Consider the following 6,560-nt stretch of genomic DNA (forward strand, 5'->3'; position numbering starts at 1 on the left):
GCCAGGCGCCGCTTTCTAGTATTATGTAGGCCCTTAACATTTAGGGATACAAACTTTAATGCTTTTTGGTGGGACATTATATCTATCGTTAATGTTCGTTTCGTGTGGGCTTTGAGCTAAGGTTAGAGGTGGGTAGTCAAATGGGCAGGAGGGTTGGGGTGGGTAGGGGGACTGCTGGGCTAGGGACAGCGGGTGGAAAAAAAGAAGGAAGGTAGACCCGGATGGGGTCTGAAAGGTGTGAAACTGGTCTGACATAAAGGCCGGTTGGTGTGGTTTAAGACCCTTGGGGGCGGGTCTGACAACAGTCTCCAGCAAAGGCGGGCCAGGGGGAGACCCTTAGTTATGTGATGTTACGCCCGAATCTACTTACTCTGATGCATCGTACCTGGGAAGTTTCCCAGAGTATCCAGCGCCGGCACGGCTGGTAGGGTCCGCGGGGCCCCGGCCTCTTTTTCCCCTTGTGCGTGTATAAGCTCGGGAGTAGGAATCTTCCTTTGATTCCCCTTTCAGTGGGGTGAGGGTGTGGTGGGGGGGGTTATGAAGGAGGAGGGGAAGTGGGTGAGGGTTGGAACAGACCTGGGGAGAGTGCTAAATGGAGTAGGGAACTGAGGGGGGGGTAGGAAAAGGAGGACAGGGGGGGGCTGGGGGGGGGGTGAAGGTAGTTCGCAATCTTGACCTGCGTGGTAATCATTTCAGACAAAGTGAAACATAGTGAGTATACAGTACGTGTACAGTAACAGTCAGGTTAGGGATAAGCAAAATTGATACAAAACTGTAATCTCTTGGGCTCCTTCGGGGTGGTGGAGGTCAGGGGTTTCTCAGACAGGAGATGAACCTTGGGGGGAGGGAGACTAGGGGTCAGTGGGGGGGAGGGGGAAGGGGTAGTTTTGCATAACCTTCCCACTTGGTGTTCTTGTGGGACAGCAGAAAACATATAATACATAAAAGATATACAGTACAATACAGATCACAGACAGGTTAAACAATTGCAACAACTGCGCGAGGGTATGGAGTCTAGCCACCTGTTAGGGTGAGAGTGGTATATGTTACCTTAGAGAGGTTTTCCTCTTTGTGAGGGGAGGGGGCATGAATAAGTTAAGGGACAGGGTCGGTATGTGGTGGTCGGCCCTGTCCTGGCCCCTGCCTATACTCCTGTGAGGGCGTAAAAGGAGATCATCCGTCTCTCTTTTTGCATGTACTGGGTAACATTGTTGTGGGGGTATTTTTTTTTTTTTTTGCGGGGGGGGATGGGAGGGTTGGTAGAAGGAGGAGTGGGGGTGGGGGGGGGTCTAGGGTGGGGTCTGGGGGGGGTTGAGTGAGTTTAGCTCATGGCATGTGTAGATTGTGCAGAGTGCAGACATTTAGTCATTAGGGGCTCACCATGGTTTGAAACTTCCGCCCCCTCACTGCTCTCTGCAGCTAGGGCTGACATTCACCCCTCTATGCTCTGTATAGTTGGGATCAGTATGTGCGGGGGAGCGGGGTAGATTTTTGGTGGGGGGAGTGCGGTGGGGGGAGTAGGGAGGGGGGGCTGAGGAAGTGGAGGGGAGAGAGAGGGGGAGGGGGTGGGGGGGGAGAGGGGGGGAGAGGGGGGGGTGCTGTAGAATGGGGAGGGAAGGGTAGAGGGAGAGGGGGGGGCGGGAGGAGAGAGGGGGGGTAGGGGGGGAGAGGGGGTTCAACGTGATGGGCTTGTCCTCAGGGGTTCGGGGTGGGGGAGAGCAGGGGGTTGGGGCTCCTCTTGATGGGCATGCTGTTGTGGGAAGCGCGGCAGGAGGACGGGAGGGGGGACATTTCTGACCTTGGGACATGTAGGGGGGGGTGGGGGGGACATGTGTGGAACACTTGTACCAACCCTGTCTTTCGGCGTTTGTCCACTGGGTTTCTGAATCGCGTTGCTTTGGTTCTCGCGGTGGGGGGGGGGGGAGAAAAAGGGGGGGTCAGGCGTCCTGAGCAGGGGTATACAACTTGGCACAACCCCCGCGGTCGAGGGGGGGGAGCGCTGAGGAAATCATGGCCGGGAGGGAGAAGGGGGTGAAAAGGGGATCTTCTGGAGGGTGCCGCCGGGGAAGTCCAGCGGTCTGTGCCGGATGGCGTCATCACGCCCCGACGACACAGCCACTGCCATGTTCAGGCAGTGCAGCCGTTGCCGGCGGGAGCCCATCGCGCAGCGCGATGACGTCAGTTGGAGCTCGTCTGGACTCGGTGGGGCTCGTCTCGATGGTGTGAGGCCTCCTCGGGCGCCATTTTGGTGAGCGAGGCAGCTGAGCGACCGTGGATCGGAGGAGGACTACGAGGAGAGGTATGGGCGCTCCGGCCGCTATCTTGGGAGAACTGCGGAGCTGATGTCGGCGTTCAGACAGGCGGGGATCGTGATCCACTGCGGGGCTCCGGATTCAGCTACTCGTCGTCCTGTGGCTGGATTGTCCTCATTGAGGTCTCAGGGGCTGGCTGCCTGGCTGTATCTGGGTTAGATCTCCGTTGAGCCCTTGGTCGAGGGGAAGACCACGAGGGAAGGTAAGGATATGCCCGGCGCCATTTTGAGGGCTGTTTTTTTATGTTTTGTGGGAAGGATGGTGGTATTCTGCCGGATGGAAGTTGTGGTTAGTTCTGTACGGCCCCTCATTTTTCCCGGATTTGCCTTTGTCCCGCGATTCTCTCAGAGGTCCTCACAGGTATGTCGTCCTTCTCCCGGGTCCGGTCACCGGCTGAGTGGGTAGGCTGGAAGGGGTCATCTGGGAGGCCCAGGGCTTTAGCGAAAGGTGCCATGTCCTCGGGGTGCCTAATTGTTAGGTATTTGCCCTTGTGGGGGACCACCAATTTGAAGGGGAATCCCCATTTGTATGTTATCCCTTTTTCTCTCAGGAGCAATGTTAGGGGGCGAAGAGCCTTGCGTCGATCAACGGTTAGTTTAGAAAGGTCGTTGTAGACCTGTAGCTGTTCGCCTCGGAACGCGATCGTGTTTCTCTCCCTGCTAGCGCCGATCAGCTTATTTTTGGTTGAATAGCTGTGCAGTCGCACGACCGCGTCCCGCCGGCGATTAGGGTCCTCGGAGCGTGGGCCCAGAGCTCTATGCGCTCTGTCAATCTCCAGGTCTCTTGGCTCAAGGTCTGGGCACAGGAGAAGGAAAAAATCCACCAGGTAGGCCCGCAGGTGCGCAGGTAGGATCGCCTCAGGGATGCCGCGGATGCGCAGGTTCTGGCGGCGATCCCTGTTTTCCTGGTCTTCCAGGCCATCCCGTAGGGTATTGATTTCGTGGCCCAAGCGGATGATTTCGTCGTCAGCCTCTGACTGATGATGTAAGGCCTCGTCGAGTCTGGCTTCTAGCGTGGTGGTGCGCTCCTGGAGGCCATTGATGTCCTGCCGGATTTCGGCCACGCCTCCTTGATGTTTGTAGTGAGCGCTGTAGTTTGGCGTGTAGTTCCTCCAAGTATGCCTTCGTAATTCCACCCTCTGCGGGTGGGGGGGACTCGGCGGGGTGTGCTGGGTCCGGGGGGCCTTGTGTGCCTCGTGGGCCTGGAGTCTGGGGGCCATCTTGCCGCTTTCCACCCGCTTCTGTAGGCCGCTTTGCGGGGGTAAAGAAGTTGTTCACTCCATGAGTCGGGGGATTTTCCCCCTTATTTGCCATCCTGCCGGGTTTATGAACCTTTTAGGGGCTTTTTATAAGTTTTTGGTCGGGCTGAAACTCCTTAAAAAGTAAGTTTATGCAGGAGGGTCTCAGGAGCTCTTCCTCTACCCGACTGTCCTGGATGACGTCATCGACACGCCCCCACATTATTCTTATTTTTATAATACATCAAATATATTTACTAACCTGATATATAAATACATATATATATATATATATATATGCGTGTGTGTAACAGAAGATGGTCGCACAAACGGAGTGAAAACTCTCAGCAGAGAGGTACAGTAAGTGGTGCAAGGTAAAAGGTAAGTAGCAAATAGCAAACTAGATCACAAAATGATCAGAATACCAGCATGACACACTGGGTAAGGTAACAATGGGATTTATGAATCCATCATGAAAACATCCAGATGTTTCGGTCCTCAGGGCGACCTTCTTCAGTGGTAATATAACATGCCAAGGGCCACATAATTACTACAAAAAAAAAACCCATGTGAAACATTAGGGGGGAGGGGGGGGGGAGTTGCAAGGCAATAACTGGTGAATGACAGTAAAAAAGGAGGCATCCAAGGGCAAAGGGCTCCCCTTATATGCCCTTCTCCTACCTGACGCTCTTCCTCCCTGCTCTGCCCTTGGATGCCTCCTTTTTCTTACTGTAATTTACCAGTTGTTGCCTAGCACTCACACACACACACACACCCCTCCCTGTTCAGTTTCATGACTTTTTAGGTATAATTTGTGTGGCCCTCGGCATGTTATGTTACCCCTGAAGAAGGTCAGCCTGGTGACTAAAACATTGGGTATTCTGATCACCTTGTGATATCGTTATATATATATATATTTTATATATATATAAATATAGGCAATACGATACCGCACGTGGACGAATATCAGAGGCAGCACTCCATCATATCCAACGTTTCGGTCCTCAAACGGTACCTTGACAAAGGTCCAGATTGAGGACCGAAACGTTGGATATGATGTTTTGTTGAATAATACATGATTTTTGATATTCATTTGGAGTGCTGCCTCTGATATTCGTCCACGTGCGGTATCGTATTGCCTATTTATTTGTACAGGATTTGCACCCATTCTTTCTATTCAGACGGAGTGCCTATGGTTCTTTATTACTATATATATATATATATATATATATATATATATATATATATATATTATATATATATATATATATATATATATATATATATATATATATATATATATATATATATATATATATATATATATATATATATATATATATAAATTTGTCCCAAGGAACAATGCAAAAGGTGCGTTGCATATTTCTACACAAATGGTGTTAATTGGTAGCAGGTGGCAGAGAAGACCCAGCTAACGCTATGTTCCACCCTTTACAGTTCTTCCTAATTTACACAGTGTGACAGAAACCAGGGGATGGTAATAAATTCCGTATATAGGGCTCCCAGGATACTAGACAGTTTCTATCCTGTTTGGCCTGGGAGTGCAGCCTTATAATACATACACTCCATCCCACAGTTTGGCAAGCGCTGGAACTGAGGGATGAGAGATCCAGACCAGAGTTTGTCTGCTGCCTGATTTCTGTCACCTGTCATGCTAATTAGGAATCAGGTATGAAAGACTGATTTCCTGTTTGCTCTGGTCTCCCCACAAGAGCCAGGAGGCTGGAAGGCTGCTGAACTACAGAGGGGAGAAGCCTCTTCCCCAAACAGGTTCAATCTTTCTGTTCATTTGTGTAAGACTGCAAAAGTACCGTGTTTTGATGTTGGAAGTGGAAAAGCCACTTCCAACCCTGAGTCAGGGATATCTAAGTTAAGTTATCGCTCAGGTGAGCAGCTTTTGTTTTGATCTGTTTTCTGTTGTATGCACTGTGGCAGTCTCAGTGCCTGGGACTGAATAAACCAGGCATAGCCTATTTAAAGGAACAGTACGTGACGCCTCATCATTTAACCTACCCTAAAAGACCGTGTTCTAAACAGTCCCGGACAAACGACGGAGCCCCGGAGTAAGCCGTTTGTCACATATGGTGGAGAATGCGGGCAGAGCACTAGGGGGTCTGCGGGTTGAAGAACTTTGAAAAAAAAAAAAAAAAAAAAAAAAGTTTTTTTCATCCTCTGCAAACAAGATGGAAGACGTGGTGAGTGCGCTGGTACGCAATGTCGCTGCCCAGAAAGACACGAATGAAACCCAGCAACAGCTGTTAATAGCCCAGCAAGAAACTAATGCAAACCAGCAGCAGACGAATGCAGCCCAGCAACAGCTGCTAATAGCCCAGCAAGAGATTAATGCCAACCAGCAACAGGCGAATGCCAACCAGCAACAGGCGAATGCAAACCAGCAACAGACGAATGAAGCCCTGCAAAACGCGAATGCAAACCAGCAAGAGACAAACCGCTTGCTGAGAGAGGAGCAACAGCGGTTCGCTCAGGGCTTACAGCAGGAACTCGAGATCCTGAGGGGGACTATCAGTAACCTTCCACTGGCAGCGGCAGCCCCAGTACCGAAAATGACCAGGGCAAGCCACTACCTTCAGAAGATGGGACCCTCGGATGATGTGGAAGCCTATCTTCTCACGTTTGAACGCACGGCACAGAGAGAGGGATGGCCAGAAGCTGAGTGGGCTGGTCTAATCGCACCCTTCCTAAGCGGCGAACCCCAGAAGGCTTACTTTGATCTAGAGCCAGCCGAAGCTAACGTCTATGCAAAATTGAAGTTCGAGATCCTCGCCCGCCTCGGCGTAACCACGGCTGTTCGCGCCCAAAGGTTTCACGCATGGTCCTTCACGATGGATAAAGCCACCCGAAGCCAGATGTATGACCTCATCCACCTCGCCCGGAAGTGGCTACAACCCGAGATCAACTCAGCCAGCCACATCGTGGAACGGTTGGTCATGGACCAGTTCTTGAGGAAACTTCCCTCTGCCTTACGCCGT

Source organism: Ascaphus truei, chromosome 3, assembly GCF_040206685.1.
Source record: "Ascaphus truei isolate aAscTru1 chromosome 3, aAscTru1.hap1, whole genome shotgun sequence".
Taxonomy (NCBI): Eukaryota; Metazoa; Chordata; class Amphibia; order Anura; family Ascaphidae; genus Ascaphus; species Ascaphus truei.